Here is an 18,027-nt window from a genome sequence, read left to right as displayed (position 1 = left end):
GGAGCAGGAAAATCTTCAAACTTAAGCCTTCTGGGTCATCTTTTTATATCTTCAAATAAGGTCAGCAGCAGAGACATTGGAAGGCCTTTCTTTTTGTTATGCTGTTTTAATGGGAAGTGTATAAACTGGCACTGATCTCTTCACATTAGGGTTTATTGCCTTGTGATGCTGGAGATATTTTTAAGTGCTAAAGGTCTGCTCAAGCGCTCAGTAAATAAACGCAGTAATAGATTTGGCTTATGTCAAGAAGAGATGAACCAAACAGATTGGGCCATAATAGGCAACTTTTTCATGACAATATTGAGTATTGCAGGAACAATGGGGTTTGTCAATGTCCTTTGAACTCTATGAGAGTGAGTTGCATGTGGTCTTATTTTAAGGATGGGGAAAATTGGATCAGGTCTAAGAGTGGCTTTCTAAATTCTCCTCTTGGCTCTGCTGTCATCTGCAGTAGATGCTGCTAAGGCAGATCAATGTTTCTGTTGATGTAAAGTAATCTTGCCATTGGAAGAAGTCTAATTTAGATGCAGCCTAATTAAATTTGTTCTGTTTGGACATGCTGTTTAATCTGGTGTTGAAAACCAAATCTTAGAACAGCTTTTCTTGACTGTACCGACAATTACCCAAGTTAAGTGGTTGTACCTTTTGGGACAGCGTGTTCACATCCTTGTGGCAGGTTTATATTTGTTTTATTTAGGTGCTATGTCAAGTCAGGGCTTATGTGATAACCACTCAGGCAGACAAATTAGCTGTTTCTGTTCTAATTAATCTCAAGTAACTTTTATTGGATGCCTTCAGGAGTATTACTAATGAACATATTCAAGATAGATTTCTTATAAACAAATACTTATGTCTTTATCCCTAAACCATCATTTAAGTCTGAAAATATTGTCACACGATTTCAGAAAGTTGTGTTCTATCCAGTGTAAATGTAATGATTACATTACCATCACATTCACAAGCTGTCAGCTGTCAGATTTTACTGGTAAATATATTGAAGTAAATAGAGAAGCAGCATTGCAATTTCTTATGTTAATAGGGTTCTGTAGCTATTAAAACAGTCTAAATACATAATAAATAAATAAAACTCAACTTTATGTAAAATGCTGACATGAGACATGATTTGTTTGCCTCTCCAGCAGTTTGTGGCACTAATGGAAGCATTAGCTTGGGACACTCCACCAGTGGGTCTGAGATTAATTCTCCCCTTTTGTGTTAACACTGGCAGGGCCTCTGCCAGCTCAGGGGAGTCTGCTGGCTCTCAGAATTTCAGAATATTTTGGGTGCAATTTGCCTTTGCTGACCTCTTGGAGGGGGTAGATTTCTCTCTTGCCAAGTTTCCTGGGGGAGATGGGAAAGCTTACATTGCAGAAACAAGCAGGGAAAATGCAGTTTTGTGTTTTTCTGGTGGAGTGGAGGGGAAAGTTGGGCTGGCAAGGTGCTGGGATGAGCATAACACTGGGTTCTTTTTCTCAGTGTGTAAGGAAAATGGCCCATCCTTCCCCCCCCAGGTGACTCTTTCCTTGCTACAGAGCTGGGAATAACACTGAAGTGAACAGTAAAATATCAAGTGCCCATCTTACAGTGTGTCATATCATTTTTCCCTGACATCCCATAACTTTTTTCTACATCTTTTTGTTCTGAGCCAAATGTCACAACTTAACGCATGAATAAGTGAGGATGGTTCTCACCACTTTCATGATATGTTGCAAAATATACACAGGTGGTGCTTTAAAGGCTGCCATTTGCCTCAATAACTAAATACCATTTGCATTTTACTGGCTTCTCTGTGTGTCAGATCCCACACCTGTTCCAGACTGAATTTAATAGGCATTATACCAGAGCCTATATTTTATTTCTTTCCAGTGGTAAATAGGTCAGTATTTCAAGACAGAAATCTATTAGAGAGAAAGTGTTCTGTCTGAGAGGAAATACGGCATGTATGAAGTTAAATTAAAAATAAATTGGGCAATAATCAGTCAAAAATTATAGAAGTGCTGGAGAAATCAGTCCAAACAGGAGAAGTAAAAAAAATGCAAAGAAAGCCCAACTTCGAACTCTCATGTATCAAATTCCTGTTTCCATAAAACCTGTAAGTATGTGCTTAACTTAGATATATGACTTGCCCAGCTGTAATCAAAACACATATGCTTGAAGTTATAGGTGTTGTTATGTACCTTGCTGATCTGTAGCTGAAGGGGTCAAGCTTTGTAAGTATCTCTGGAAAACACAGCTCTGATTACATGCAAAACAATCCACTTATGTTCACAATATTTGTTCCAGTGAATATTCCTTAAAATACAGCGAGTTTGGCCATGATTAGAGACATTGTGACAGTAGATGTTGTGACTCTTAATGAACAATAGTGAGAATTGTTTAAGGGTTATTCTGAATGCATATGTGATCCAAAGGATAGTGGCTTTGGGGAGAGGTGATTTTTAATATTCCTGTCAACACCAGGTGCTGGTCTAAGAAAAACTCTCTTCTTTCAAGGCATTATAACCTATCTGGAAGGATTGCTGGTGGTTTTCAGCTTGCTGTACTCGAGTAAGGTGCTAGGAGTGGCTCCAGTGCAGATTTGAGCATTCCCTGCCTAAAGCCATCCGTCAGCTTTCACAGGCATTTCAACTTGTGCCTCTGAACCCCATCTAAGGGCTCAGAATCAGTCTGAATGAGTGTTTGTGATGTTTACAGTTTACATTAAGCAGCTTTTAGAAAGGAAGAAAAGCTTTTACTTTACAAATTAATCGCTCTGTATATATTATTAGGATGTACTAATAGGGGCTAGTGTACACAACAAAAACAGAATAAAAACACATCAGCTCTCTTTGTCAGGCAAATCAGAATCTTTAAGAGTTGCATATACACAAATTAAATTAAGGCATTTATAATGCTATTAGGTGGCCTTTACAAGCTTTAAATTTATGGAGCAGGGTTTAGGCTTCCCCATTTCCAGTTGTCAGTGGTGTCTGTGCACACTGAGAGCTGTAATGAAGAGAATTAGAGACCAATTCAGCACACAACTAGAAAAATGAGCTACCAGGAGCTTGAAGGAAAAAGTGCTTGTGCTTGTGTATCCAGAATTTATTACAGACACCTGCCATTTAGGTGTTTAGATTTCCAGCTGTCCTGTTTGGGACAAGCAGTTGTTTGGCTCTGGTTCCAGTGGGAGATGGAGCATAGGCAGCAGCAGGAGGGCTTGTGCTGCAGCAGCCCTGAAGGGCTACAGAGAGCCCTCCAAACTTCTCTTCCTCCATAAGATGTTTGTCTGATTTGTCATGTTTTCATTTTCAAAGACTCACTTTCCCCCAGCTGTTTTGGAGAGAGAAAAGGTGCAGCCTGAGCTGGGTTCCTGCTCAGTACAGGCAGAGGGGTCAAGAGAGCTCACACCCTCCCCAGCAAAACCCTGGGGTGGAGTCAGGGGCTCTGTCCAAACTGTGCTGTCCTGAAGCAGCTTGTACAGCTTGTGCTGAGGGAATCTTATTTTGGCATGCCTGCTTTCCTGTCACAAGGCACAGGTTCCCCCAGAATGTGTGTTGGGTGGTGTGGATGTTTGTATGACCAGAGACCCTTTAAAAATCAGTGTCAGAATCCAATAGAAAGGGACTGGTCACAGGGTGACCATAGAAAAATACTGAAAACCTTTGAACAGAGGTGGAGTGCTCTGCACCGGCCCTTCAGTCCCACCAAAAGATTTATAGCAGATGTCCAGAAGAGTTCTTGGGAACATCTGAGCCACAGCACTCCATCCTTCATAGCTTTCCTCAAGGCATAATAAGCCAGTATATTTGTTCAGATAGAAAAGTGGAAACAATGTGACTTTCACTCAGATGTCTGCTCTTTGTTCTTCAGCACTAAAAAAGTATATTTCAGAAATGTGCAGTATTTTCTGCAGGAAGTTGATTCTCGATTAAAATAACAGTATTTATAAAGAAAAGGTGATGAGAGTGCTCTCACAGTATAACATTTTGACTTTTCCTTCCTCAGCCATTAGGAGGAATACAAATATTCATCTGGGACCATTGAAAAATACCATTTCTAGAAATAAAATTACTCCATCTCAGTTGGCTGAACCAACATCTTAAGTGCTGAAGTGCATTTATGCCTACTACATGAGGAAGGGTGTTTTATAGCCTAGAAAAAAAAAACATTAAAAATTACCACTGTAGAGTTAAACTAAGCTTTTCCCCATTTTGCTGTAGTAGGAGGCAGCACACAACTGTGCTGCCCCAAAGCAGACCTAAGAGGTGCCTCGTGCTGGAGTAAAATCAGGGCTATGTGAAAATTGTGGCCATTTTCATCACCCAGGGGCAGTGATGTTTTAACAGGTGGGTTCCTGCTACTGGATGCTGTTGATGGCAGGTGGAGTTTCCTTGTGCTCTGTGTCAGCCCCCTTGGACTCACTGAGTGACCCTTTGCTGCTGAGCTGTGGGGGGAGGTCCCAGCCCTCCCTTTCTTGCTGACATTGGTGCCATTGGCCACAGCACAACCCTCACCATCACCTTTCTGGCCATGATAAATTAAGGAAGAAAAGCACCTACACAAATAAAAACTATGTGGTGCTGAGCTGTTATTCCTGCGTAGATCATTTGCCAACCCAGCCCACATCTGGCCAGAGGTCTGAGGGTGCCTGGGCTCTGCTTTCCAGCGGGCTTGAGCAGTTTCCATTGCTGCTGGGGGCAGCTGCAGCACGGATGTGCCAGTCCCTGCTCCCAGGAGTTTCCCTCAGAAATATCCCAGTGAGGCACAAAGCACACGGAGTGCACATCAGTCCCAGCTGCACCCTGCCTGCTGCTGCTCCTTCCACAGCTGCTCTCTGCAGCCTCTCTCAGAAGGTTTCTGCTCTCACCTGGCTGCTGGGGAGTGCCAGCCTCTCGTACACCACGTGCAGCTCTTGGCAGTTGGTCTTCCTGAGGAGACATGTAGAGAGTTTTCTGAGAGTGGAAAGGAATTCTCTCCTTCCCAGAGTGTTTGGGGTTGGGAAAAGTGCTGCTCTGTGCACAGCAGCAATTCCAGCTACCTTTGCTGTCCACGGGCCATGTTGCTGTGGAAGGTGCAGTGCCAATTATGCCATTGAGAACCCACCCTCCCATGCTGCTCCTGCCTCTGTGGTGTCTCTGGGAGACACCTCTTGGCAAAGGCAGGATGTGCTGTGTTCCTGAGTCTGCCAGTGTGCCTCCCTGCGTGCACCCCTCAGGCCATCCCTGGGGAGTCAGTGTATGCAAGTCACTGCTCAGACACGGGTATTTTCCAATCCATATTTAAGCAGATTCAAAAACAGGCTTTTTGGCAAGTAGGCACACCTGTGACTTCTGTTGGCTTTGAAAGAATGAATTCATGATGTTCCTTAAAGTTGGATGAGTCTTTGATTCTTTTGGCAAGCATTTTAAGTCTAATATTTTAAAACATTTTTCATGTCATTATCATGGCCATATAATAGGAAAACTATGGGGTGAAAGCTGAATAATGGACTTCCAGCCATGTATTGCTTTATTCAGGAGTGTTACTGAGCCTGTGCATAGCTGTCCTGCCTTCCAAAAGAGCAAATTGTGTAAGTATGCTTAAAAAAGAAGCTAAAACTAATGTGTTTTCCTTTGCAATTTTGGATTTTGGTGACTTCCATTTTCCAAATGAAGTCCTTTCTGAATCTTCCACCTGCAGATTATGGTGTAAATTTTCCATGAGTGTAACAATTGTTTGGCCTGCTGCTTGTGTGTAGTGATCATTTGTTGTTGATGTCATCAAGTGTACCAAACATCTTCAGATACTTATCACCTGTTCTCACAAATGCTCTCAGAATTTGGAGATGTCAAAATCCTTTTGGGTGTTTACCTACTCTTATATTTATGAGGCTTTTCAAGAAACACCCAACATTTCTAATGTGTTTGTTTGCTTTTAACAGGTACCTATTTTCTAAACATTGGCTGTTGTACCATGAAGGATTGGCATGGTTCTCATAGCGATTAAGTCATATTTTTCCAACTGAGATGAATTGTCTACATTTCTGCATCAGAGTGGAAAGCAATATAAAGATAAGCCCTTTTAGATTGGCTGTTGTAGAGTCAGAATAGTGGAATGTGGAGGGGTGTTTACCCCAGGAGCTGAGGATTTTTGGAGAGCCTCAGTGGCACTCAGAGCCTGCCCAGCTCTGTGGGTTGTGCTCTAATGTGCTTCCCTGCCCCAGCCATGGATTTGGCCTTGGGATTTGTGTTTGAGTTGTGTGCTGAGGGAATGTGCAGGGATGTGGGCATTGTTCTGTTGGCATGGAAGTTACCTAGACTTATGTATATTTACTTTACTGAACCTATGGGATGAAGTACTTGAAACTGTTAATTTATAATGAGACATAAATTCGCTAACATGGTAAAGAACTTACTGAAAATGATGGACAACTTGTATTAGAATTCCCCTACTAATGCAGTGCAACACTCATTTATTATTATTATATGTCCAAAAGTGCTTTTGGCACAGTTTTGACACACTTTGCTAACAGACATCCAGTCCAAATTTATTGCCAAAGGTAGATCCCCATAGGAATGGCAAGCTATCCACACTGTTTCTGTACTGTCAGATACCACGCTCTGCCAGCTATCCAAACAACTGCAGGCAGGGGGCCAGGGAAAACATATTATAACATATTATAAAACTCTATTTTGACTTGCACCTTTGTTAAGAAAACAGAAGACTGAATTTTAAAGTAATAATAATAGAAGAAATGCTTTTGAATTGGAGACCTAGTAATCTGAAGGTAATTCAGTGACCCATCAGACTAATCACATATAAAATCCTGCAGTCAGTGCAGGGACGTGAAATGCAAACTCCTACACCTCACCATTAATTTATTCTTTCATTTATGATTTAATATTGAGAAATGATGAAATATGTCATCCATAATGGGAGAATTGGATGAAGTGATTTTCCAGTAATTAAAAAAATGTACGGAATCTGGGTCAGTTTTCCAACAAAATCGCCAACATAAATTGATTCAGAGAGAGACTAATCCATGAAACATATGATTCAAGTTCACTATCTGATTTCTGAAATGCTCTAGTACCTGAGGATCTTGTTTTCATTATCTAGGCAGGTGGAAAGTGATCCAAATTAATTTTAAAATGAGAGAGGCGCATTGCAGTCTCCCCAAGATGGAAAGCATGCTGGACATGATTGAAGAGAGTGTCAAATCTTCAGGAAGTTCAGTGTGTAGGGAAGGGAAAAGCATGTTAAATCTCTTCTCTGCCCCTTCCCTTGAAGGAATTTTGAGTTGCTGTGGTGTTCCCTGCCTCTCTCCAGTAGTGACAGGCCAACTGCTGCAGCCATGCAGTTGGTTTGCTTGAAGCCAACAGAAATATTTTTCTAAGTAACAAGAGTGGTCTCTAGCTGCACTAATTGCACTCATTTTTTTTCTCTATTCATCCAAAAGGCTGCCCACTGATTTCAGTGAGCATTAGATGTAGATTTTATAGCTTGTTTCTTTTTTTACTATGGTAAATCCTCCTGGTTTCTGAGATGCTTTTCTGGCAGAAGGTCTGCAAGATCATCCAGACTGTAAGCAACTCCCTAGTAGGATATTTAAAGTTTGGTGTTTCTTTGGTTTGGGTTTTGAGGTGGTTTTTTTTTTTTTTTTTTTTTTTTTTGTCTTTTCTTTGTGGGAAAAAGAACTATAATGTTATTTGAAGCCAGACATTTCCCCTGTTCCACTGTCAGCAATTTTAGCAAAGTAGATTGTGAGACTTTGTTTTTTAAAATTAGCATCTCTGTATTCCTATTTCATTAGAAGAATTACAGATTTGTAATAAAGGATTTGAAATCACCCTAATTTAATGGAAGCTCTTTCTAATATGCATGATAGAACTACTACATGACTAATCAAATATATTAGTGCACAGAAGGGAGATTGCACAGCCTTATTTGTCTTTTTGTCCATGTTTTATATTGGCTATATTATACTATTTTTTCCATTTTCCCTTTACCTTTCTTCTGAACTTCAACTGAACAAATTCACTTAGGGTTCATTATAAGATGGTCCAGGAGTAGATTACATAGTGCTTAATGGATTGTATTTCTGCAAGACCATTTAAAATGCATTTATTAGTGGGCTTAGGTTTATAGAAAATTAATACAAATATAAAAAGATTTGTAACATTATATATGATTCTGTGTTCCATAATTTTATGTTTTGTGTGAAGGTCCACCATCTTTGTAGACCATGAAACTGATATGTAAGTGAAACAATTGCTGCTTTCTATAGAGCTTTCATGTTGTACTGTTTGCTCAAGATGTTTTAAAAATCAAGAAGTCTTATAAAAGTTAATTAGGTCTTTAAAAAAGTGAAGTGTAATCAAAGAGTTTTCATGGCTGGATTTCAGTGCTAGACTACTGCATGATTAAGAGTCACTCTTCTAATTTAGCTATTAGACAATCATTAGCCTGACTACTACGTATTGACTGCTGCACTTAGCTCTCCAATCATACTACAGGAGGGGAAAAAATATAACAGCAGAAAGGAATAATTTACTGATGACAGCTCTGCTTAACAGTTCTCAGAGCTGTTTTGGTTATTAAAACATTTTCCCTTTCACAGTAAATGCTCACCTTGGCATTTGGGGATGTAAAAGCCTGTGGGTTGTTAGAGCAGACTGTGACTGGGGCCGGGTTTCATGCTCTGGATGAGGCCAAATGCTCCCTTTGTATCTCGGGCTCTGAAGTGGCTCCAAAGTCAGGCTGTATTTTTATAGGAGGAGAAGGCAGAGTTTTATTCTGCTTCTGAGACCCAGAAAGCTTGAAAGCCATACTTTAGAAACATTTCCCAGCTCCTACTGAAATCCCTCTATGTAACAGCTTCCTACTTGGAAAGCAGGACTGATGTTAATTTGGTCTGTCTGGTCCTGTTAGGCTGCAAACCCTGGCACAGGGTGTCTGTAACCTTAAGGTTGAGCAGCCTGGCACAAGGGGGACCTGATTCCAGCTGGAGCCTCTGAGGACAACAGCAGTAATATGAAGTAAAATGTAATATGAAGGCAAAAAGGAATTTTTGACTTTTCCAAAAACCTGTTGCCTTCAGGTTTGCTTTCAGCCACAGTGGGGTGGCACAGCCAGCCTGCTCTCCCGAGCTCTGGATGCAGGGAGCAGTTTCCCTCATGCCCTTCCTTCCCAGGGACTCCTCTTCTGCCTGAGCCTTCCAAACATCTTCTCCCAGCTGGGGAAGGCCACCTGCACTGCACAGGAGCCTGCTGACAGGAAGGAGGCAGAAATCTCTCCCAAGCCTCCTCCTCCACGCTGCTCCGAGCTCATCAAAGCCCTCCCTTACCTGGGACTCCAAGGCACAGGCAGGGGCTGGCAGGGAAGCTGGGTTCTTCCTGGGGCTAGGGCAGAACTGGGCAGAGCTCTGCTGTCTTTGACTCTCTTATAACATTTGTGCAAATGAACCTTAACTGGGCCCAGTGATGGACAGCACAAACCCTGTCTCTTGTCAGTGCAAGAAATGGGTTCCAGTGAAATCTAATCAATGCCTTAATTTAATTTGGGGCAAGTTTCTCCCTTCTGAGTTTGTTTTGTCCTGATCAGGCTGTTTGAAGATGAAGCCCTTGGAACAGGGCTCTGTATCACCTGTCTCAGGGCTGATAGCTGCTGCTAACAGCCAATACTTCCATTCTTCCTCAGCCTGGCCCCGTGACCACCCTTTGTGCAGGCTGTTTGTGCTGAAATGGAGCTCATCATACCTAGGATGAGCACAGAAAGCTTTATCATCCACTGCTTCTGTGAGGCTTGTTCTGTGACTGCACTCAGCAGCACAGTGAATATCATCCATAGTAAGTAGCTAATTTAGCATCTCCTTTCTGAAAATGTGGTAGTGATGAATAATCAGCAAAGATTTAAGTGATCAAGAACTTAGATACTTTTTGAAAGGCTGAAAGATGAAGCTGAGATCTTCTTTTACAATATTCTGTGTGTACTATATAACGCTAAGTGCCTATACAGCAACTTATGATAAAAAGATAACATGAGCATTGTTGTAACTTAACCCCATGTAATGCATTTTTATTCTCTCTGCCACTAATCTTAAATTATTTTCCTTATCAGTATGATTGACTGATCCTGATTGATGAACCTTTTATCATTAGAGGATTCCTTTTTGTTTTATAATTTCCTAATTAGCTTTGAATCCTGCTACTCCTCTCTGTAAAGAACTGATGTCTGCCAGACGTAACTGCCCACAGAAATGCAGAGCCCTTTGAATCTTGCCTCACAAAACTTTCTTTTCCATATCAAGAGACATATGTGCCACAATAAAGCTAAATGGCTTCTGTTAGGAAAATGAAAAGCATAGAAATACTTGTCCAGATAAAACACCAACCTGCCAAAGCCTCCCTGGCATGTACAAGCCAGCCTGGGCTGCTGCTGCTGAATGTGTTCTGCTGGTTTGTGGGGATGAACTACAGCTGTAGGGACCCTGGTGAGCATCATCCCACCATGGTTTTCCTAGGAACTGAGTTCTGAGCCTCAGGTTGTGGGTGGGAGCTGCTGGCTGCTACTGGTGCCTATTTTTACTTCTCAATCCCAAAGTATCTCAGTTCTTTCCACTTCTACTTCCCTTCAGCTTCCTTCCTCACGCCAGGGGCTTTTCCCCTTTGGTGGGCAGTTTGCAGCTTCAGGAGGGCTGCAGAAAGCAGAAGTGGTGGCTGCTCAGAGGCTGTGCCATGGTTAGAGGTGGCTGGTGGACCAGAGCCCTGCCAGGGGCTGGGGACAGCTGAGCCAGCGCTGGGCTCCTCTGGCCATGCCACCAATTAGGGCTGCTCCTGGAACAGGGAGCTGACCTGCATGAGACTAGAAAATAGGACCAGTCGTGGTTTTCTGAGGCTTTCAGCTGTATAAAGGGTTTAGATCAGCTTTGGAAAGTTTGTGAGCTCAAGCTTTTGTGGGGCACGAATCTTTTTTCTACTCACGTCAATGTGTTTTGGATCAGGCCCCTGGTTGGGATAGGCTGACGTCTTTGATATATTAGCCTGTTGCTGATTAAATGTATATTTCACTTTTTAATTTTCACTTTTTGGGGTAGCCATCACTCTAATGGAGACCCATTTAGTCATTGCTATAGATCAAAACCCAAGCTTACTCTGTGCTGCTATGGATTTTCCATGGAGCTACCCATAAGAGCCTTGCAGTTATTAAATCCTTTGTTTTGCTGCCAATTAAAGATGGGTAAACATCAGTCAAGGAAGGGTGGGTTGGTTTTTTTTTGGCTTGTTAATTAATCAGTGAGCCCCTTCTCTCCTTCCTCTATGCTTTCCCTGTCCTTTCTGTGCTTTATTTTATATCTGTCCTGGTTTCTTTCTAATAGTAGCAGGCAGCTGTACAGCGTGGACTTCAGTGCTTTAGCAGCACAACTCTGTGCCTGATCAGTCACAGCCTGGGCAATTAGAACAATCCCTGGTACGCATGTCCAAACAGGAGAGTGAACAGTCCCTATTTCATTTTATTTTATTTTATTTTATTTTGCAGCGCTGCTTTGAACACAGCACACACAATGTCCTTTCACATTAAGAAGTGAGTTATGTTTCCTTGATGACTCACTTTCTTATTAGGTTACATTTGGTATAACTGTTTAGGGCTACTTCTAATTATTCATATAATATTGTCTTATGTATGGATGGCCCATTTTCCACTAATTTCTCAACCCTGTTTTTCTTTCTCTAATGGCATATGACCAGCTCCTAACGTAAAAAGAAAGAAAGGAGGGTGAATAAAAGGATAGGGGAAGAAAAAGAACTCTGCTGTACAACTGAAACGGGTAATTATGCTCCTCTAAGCACATCGCTAGAGCCCAGCTGGCACAATTAAAGAAATAGCTGATCAGTTCCAGTTATTGATTCTGCTAACATGTTTGTTCACGGTTGCTTCTTGTCTAATTAGTTTTTTCTGCTTTCTTAGTCTGAAAGCATACCTTTTCAGTCAAATCTGTTTTCAGGCATCAGATAGCAATGCTTTATTTAGACCACTTGCTAGCCATTTATTTTAATGCAACAGTACTTCTGTTCACTTTTTTTTAACCCTCTGTGGGGCTGGTTCTTTGGGACGGTGTTGAATTTCCCGGAGCATTTTGAGATAGTCTAAAATTTAAGATGAGACTTCATAATGGTGCAATGAACAGATCTGAAAGTAGGGGTTAAGGGATCTCTTGGGTGCATCTAAAAACATTTAGATACCTCTTGCAGGTTGCAAGAAGTTTCTAGCTGTACTTGGCAATTAGAGAAGAATAAATGCTAAGGCCCCATGCTTGCATTCTAACTGTGTGGATTGGCAATTTTAACTACCCAGAGACTCTTCTGTTTACCTGAATCTGGTCTTTTTTTGCTCTTTTGAAAAAACAGATCCTATGTAGAAAACAGTACTTTGACAAAATGGCCCTTCTTCACAAAATGGGGACTGGACAAAGCAAAGGGGAGTGGGAACTTGGTGAGAACCAGGTTTTGTCATTTCTGAAGTGCAAATATATAGCTATAAAATGCTTTTTATTTCAAATATGAATTTTACATAAAAGTGAAGAGAATTGATATATCAAACAAATAATTATTTCCCTCCTGTAGTATTGAATCAAGTAAAAACATTTAGAAATGTAGCTTTTTGCCCTCAGACCTGCAGCAACAACAAAAAAGAAGAAATCTTGGACTGTTTTACAGGACATCAAACCTATTTTTTAACCAGCTCTAGTTCTGATGTTCCATTGTGCTGCCGAGCAGCTCTCACACTGCACCTCAAACACAAATGCATTTTAGGGCTGGATAAAGCTTTATATATTTTAATGAACAGTAAATAGATCATTGTGGTCTGAATAACTTTTATATTTAAAACCACCAAACAGGAAAGAATATCCTGCAGTCTCCATGACACAGTGTATGTGTCTGCACACATGAATGAGCACAATAGTCTAAAATGGATAGCAGTAGTCTGACAGATTTAAAGGTGCAGAACATAGGAAAGATGTCATAATTCTCTAACTGAAAAGTGTTGTTCAGGCAGTGTTTCCTTCATAAGAGAGAATTGATTACTGCTTTAATTTGAAGAATTGCACTATCTGATCTGAGAGAATAAAAATTCCTTTTGTGTCTGTTTGAATCATGCTGTTCTTAAGATTTCTTTTTGGGTTATTAGAACTGTACAAATACAGATTGATTTTAACTGCTTTCAGCGCCCAGAGATATGTATATATCTTAGATATTGCAGTAGTCCTTGTCTTCGTGATTGACATAATTCTTTCCTGATTTCCTATTTTCCACTAAGAGGGGAAGACAAAAAGTATTTAAGCAGTTAAGAGGAAAAAACTGTACCTTACCTACCTGGTTATCATTCCAGGAGCACACACCACAAATATCCAAAAGTTTTTGACAAATCTTGGCTCCATCACTTCTTTCCTGGCTGAAATATTCTGTGCAGCTTAATCCCAGCTCTTGTCCCAGCCTCGCTCCCTCTGCTCCCTGGGACTTGTGCCTTCCCTGGTACCTAAAGCCACCTTGCAGGTCTCTTCCTGCAGCTCCATGGCTATCCCCAGGCAGAGGGCTGGGGAAGGGAGGGGGGAAGAGGTGTTAATGTAACCTGGCCAGGTGCTGGAAGAGCCTAGGGAGGTGCTGGTGAGGGACCTGGGGGATGGGGACTGGTGGTGTTTGGTCTGCCCAGGGTGCAGGTGACACACGGAGAGGCCAGGAACAGCCCCCCAGTTAAACAAGGGATTTGGGAAGCTGAGGTTCAGCTCCCAGCCTGTCCTAGGCTGCCTGGGGGACTTCGAGCAGGTAACCCTATTTCACTGTGCCTTGGTTTGCTGTCCTTAAAACACAGAAAGTAGAGCAAATGTGCTTTCCACTGCCCGAGGGGCTTTGTGGGGATGGAAGCTTTGGGGTGCAGGGATGTAGGGGCAGGATAGCTCGGGGAGCCAGGGAAGAGGGGCTGCCTTTGGCAGGGGGCTCTGGCAGTGCCGGGCTGTGGCTGTGCGTGGTGCTCAGCCAGACATGGGGCTGTCTGACCTGCCTTTATTGAGCCTGCAGCTCATTGTGGTGAAGCTTTCTCCTCTGCCTACCATAAAAAAGAGATGTAAATTGGAAGGGTACAGCACTTCTCATAAAAACTCTGTGCATTTATATTTAAACACTGAAGTCACACCACTCCCTATTGAAAAGCCCTCGGCTCCATTGTTGCACATGACTAGCCCAGAAAGAGGCCATTATATTCAGCAAAAATGTATTTTCCTTGCTCATTTTCCTGGAAACAAAACCTCCTGAGCTCTGGTGGCACAAGCCTCACCAAATGGTATTGATAAAGAGGGAGAAATTGCACATGGCACCGAGTCACCGGCTCCATCTGAGAGGGAAGGAAAAAAGCTCTGAAATATGGCAGCAGATGCCTGGGAGATTGCCTTTGTGGCAAAGCAGAACAGTTTACCAATAAAGCTCTCTCTGGCTGTTATAGTTGTGTTCAATAGCAATGACAGCTGTCAAGGAGCTCAGGGACTTGCTGGGATGCCTTCAACATTTTAATCACTCCAGCAAAGGCACGGAAAACCCGTTTGTGTTTGGAGCATTGTTATCGTCGTATGATGTTTAAAAAGAATTGGTAATTATTATTTACCTGAAAATGAGAAGGAGCTTTTAATTGTTGCAATACAGCTCTGTTTCTGTAAACAGAAAGGACAAGTCCTCTCTCATTTTAATTTTGAGCAGTTAATTGGTGAAATACATAGCCCTTTTTAGTATCACACTCTCAATCTTCAGATGATGAACTATTTTTCCCTGTGAAGCTCAAGTGACAGATTTTAATATTCCATTAACTTTACAGTTTTACTATAACATCGCATCTTGAGACACTGGGGCACTTTGATTCAAACTGCAGGAAATTAATTTTCTCTCTTTTATTATACCACCAGTAACTACCTTAAAAAAAGAAACTTTAAAACTCCTGGTGACATGAGTATAATATGTAAAAATGACAGGAAGAATTATGAATTTTATTTCCATAAGACAAGGAAAAGGGGGGTTGTAATTATAGTGCTGAACCATTGTATTCAATCTGAAATTAAGATACTTTTCTAAGGCATGAAATTCACATAGTCAAGAAATGATCATGATGGAAATCTTTGCAGTTGAAAGGTATTAACAGTTGTTAACCCCTTTCCTTGCAGCCAAAATGTTTTGACTGAATATCTCTGCAAAAGAGGGGAGAGAAATCACAAAATTTGGTGTTGGAAGCACTGAATTTTTGATCTTGTCTAAAATGACCACAACTCTTCCTGAGAAGGAAAAAAAATATAGCTGCTTGACTTGAATTGTAACTCCCATGTGAATGAGAGTTCAGTTTCTTGGTAATATTCTAGTATGGCAAATGTCTGAAAATATGTTGAAACACTTGGTAGGTATGGCTGTGTCTTAGCTTTTGTTTTATAGGTAAATATAGAATATATCTATATGAATGTAAAATATTGCTTCATCTATATTAAGCAGGAATATATATTTTAATGTAAGAGTATTTATATTCATTGAATACAGGCAAAAAATGGTTAAAATACTTTCAACTGGAATAGCACATTGTTCTTCACATATCAAAAAAGTAACAGTAAAAATTAAAATGTGTTTTATTCAATTTCCCCAGACAGCAGAAATGCTATGAAGTCAAGGGTCTTCCTGGCAGTTTTCCAGGCTGCTGGTCACTTATCCCTGCTGCCACACTCCAATCTCTGTCCCTGCCAAGCCACCCCCATCCCCTGTCCCCGTGCTGGGAATTCCAGCGGCGCGGCCCAGCATGGCTGCAGTGGGTGCTGCCCCACAGCTGGGCTCATTTTCTCACTGCGGGACTTGCTCTGACTGCCTTGTCCAATCCCCCCTCCAGCCTGCCTTGCTGGAGCTGCCAAAGGCAGATTAAAGAAGGATTTAGGCTCAGCCTAAAGCGGGGACCCTGCGCTGCTCATCCTGGGGTTAGGATGCTTTGGGCGGCCGCACCCCAAGCTGGCACCTGCCTGTGGTGCCTCTGGCTGCCCCAAAGCCCAGGGGCTGCAGAAAGGTGAGGGGAGCTGGTGTGCAGTGGGGGATGCTGTGGCCCAGCTGCTCAGGAGAGATGTGGGTCTGAGGCTGGGTGGAGAGCAGGGACCACACGGGATGAGCAGGGGTAGGACAGACCTGCACTGGGGTGGTGCAGAGCTGCCTGAGGAAAGGTCAGCAAATACCTGCTGGGAACAGCATCCTGCTTTGGGGCAGGGGTCTCTTGATTTATCCTATTCATCAGTGATGAAAATAGCACAAGATGTTTGGATTTAGGGAAACCAGTCTGGATGAGAAAAGGAAAAGTTTCTGAAATGCAGTCATGTAACCCACATTACTGGGATCGTGGAAGAACATGTATGGGAGGATTTAAAATGTCTTGGTTCTTTTTGCTTTTTAATTTCAGCTCAAACACAGATTTCCAGGCTCCCATGCCATAGAATTATTTTTAAAATGGGATTACACGCATCAAGGTTTCTTTCCATTTACCTTAAATTTACACAGAAAGGACTTTCCCATGGAACATTGTTGGGTTGCACAAGGTTGGGATGTCTGCACATCATCAAAGACAGCAAGTGCCATAACTGTTGCACAATTTGTGGCTCAAGTTGAGAAGGCACTTCAGTTGCTGTGGGAGGGATCTTGCTAGCAGAGAGGTTTTGGTTGCAAAGTATTTACTGGTTCTGCTTTAAAATGAGAGTAGCTTGGGGAAATGCTCATCCAGAATAACAAAATGAAATTTCTGATGTGTTTTTGGAAGGCAGGAGACAATATGAGCTTAGCTTCTGAGGAGATTCTAAAGAAACATTTGCTGTGTCTGCTGGAATTAAGGCAAATAAAGCCTAAATAATTTGAAGGTTCTCTCTTCCCTTTCTCAAAATAGTAATATCCTGATAATGTTGTGTCCTTTTAGGGTTATCCTAATGAAAAGTTTGTTCACCATCTTAATTGCTCATACGTTCTGTGACTGCTAATCCATTGGATTAGGGATGACCTGGGAGTTAAAGCTTCTGTCTGCTATTTTCACACAGCTTTTAGCAACAAATCCCTGCACCTTTATACCCATGGGTGAAGGATTAGTCATGTGGAGAGGAACCTGTGCAAAGTAAGCAATGTGACACTAATATTCCCTGCTGAGATAACAACTCCACTTTCACAACAGGATGAAGGGAGAGGTAATTGAGATCTCAGAGAAATTAGTTACACACACGTTGCAGGCAGTGACTCAGGCACTAGGAGCCCTATGCTGCCATAACATGGTAGCTGTAGTATACCTCCCATGTGTTTCACAGGGAGACAATCAGGGAGAAGCTCAGTGCTATATACTGGATGAACATACTGGCTGCTTGAGAATTCTCTGAGGTCTGGCAGATAAATGTAGGCATTTAGAAACACCTTGCCCTATGAAGCCTTCTGCCCCCAGTCTACATGCTTCCCATAGCTCGAGAAATTCTAGCATCGATGTCTTGATTAATTGATATAAATTCTCAGATAGAAACTGTCATTCACCCTTAACCAGCCTGCTAGCCTTCTGTGATGATTCTGTATGTATAACTGATATGAAATGTTGTCTGTGAGGTGATAAAGGAGAGCAGAGGATTCTTCCATGGCTGTGTCACAACATAGATCTGCTGTCAGGTCTCTGCTGTTTCAGCCAAGCCAGCACAGAGGAGGGGAATTATAAATGCAACTGTTTCAGAGTAAAGAGCTGGTTTTAAGTTTTGGCTGAATTTGGGGTTTGAGATGGTTGTTTTAAGTAGCTCTGACCTATCCATGCATATGCTTTCGTAACTGGCGATTCAGCTACTCTTTCAGCTTAATCCCCATGAAATGCTGTAGTCAATTCAGGTCATTTTACTATGGTAATTTGGAGCCCTGGAAATGTTACTCCTCTGTTCTGCTTTGATAACTAGTGAAGAACCAGCTTTAGTGCAACAGTATTGCATTTTTACTCTCAACCATAAGTCCAGATGCTGTTGACTTTAAGTGCCAGAGCTGTCGCATGCTT

The sequence above is a fragment of the Lonchura striata genome, chromosome 10, assembly GCF_046129695.1.
Source record: "Lonchura striata isolate bLonStr1 chromosome 10, bLonStr1.mat, whole genome shotgun sequence".
In the NCBI taxonomy this organism is placed as follows: Eukaryota; Metazoa; Chordata; class Aves; order Passeriformes; family Estrildidae; genus Lonchura; species Lonchura striata.
This window is presented reverse-complemented; position numbering follows the sequence as displayed.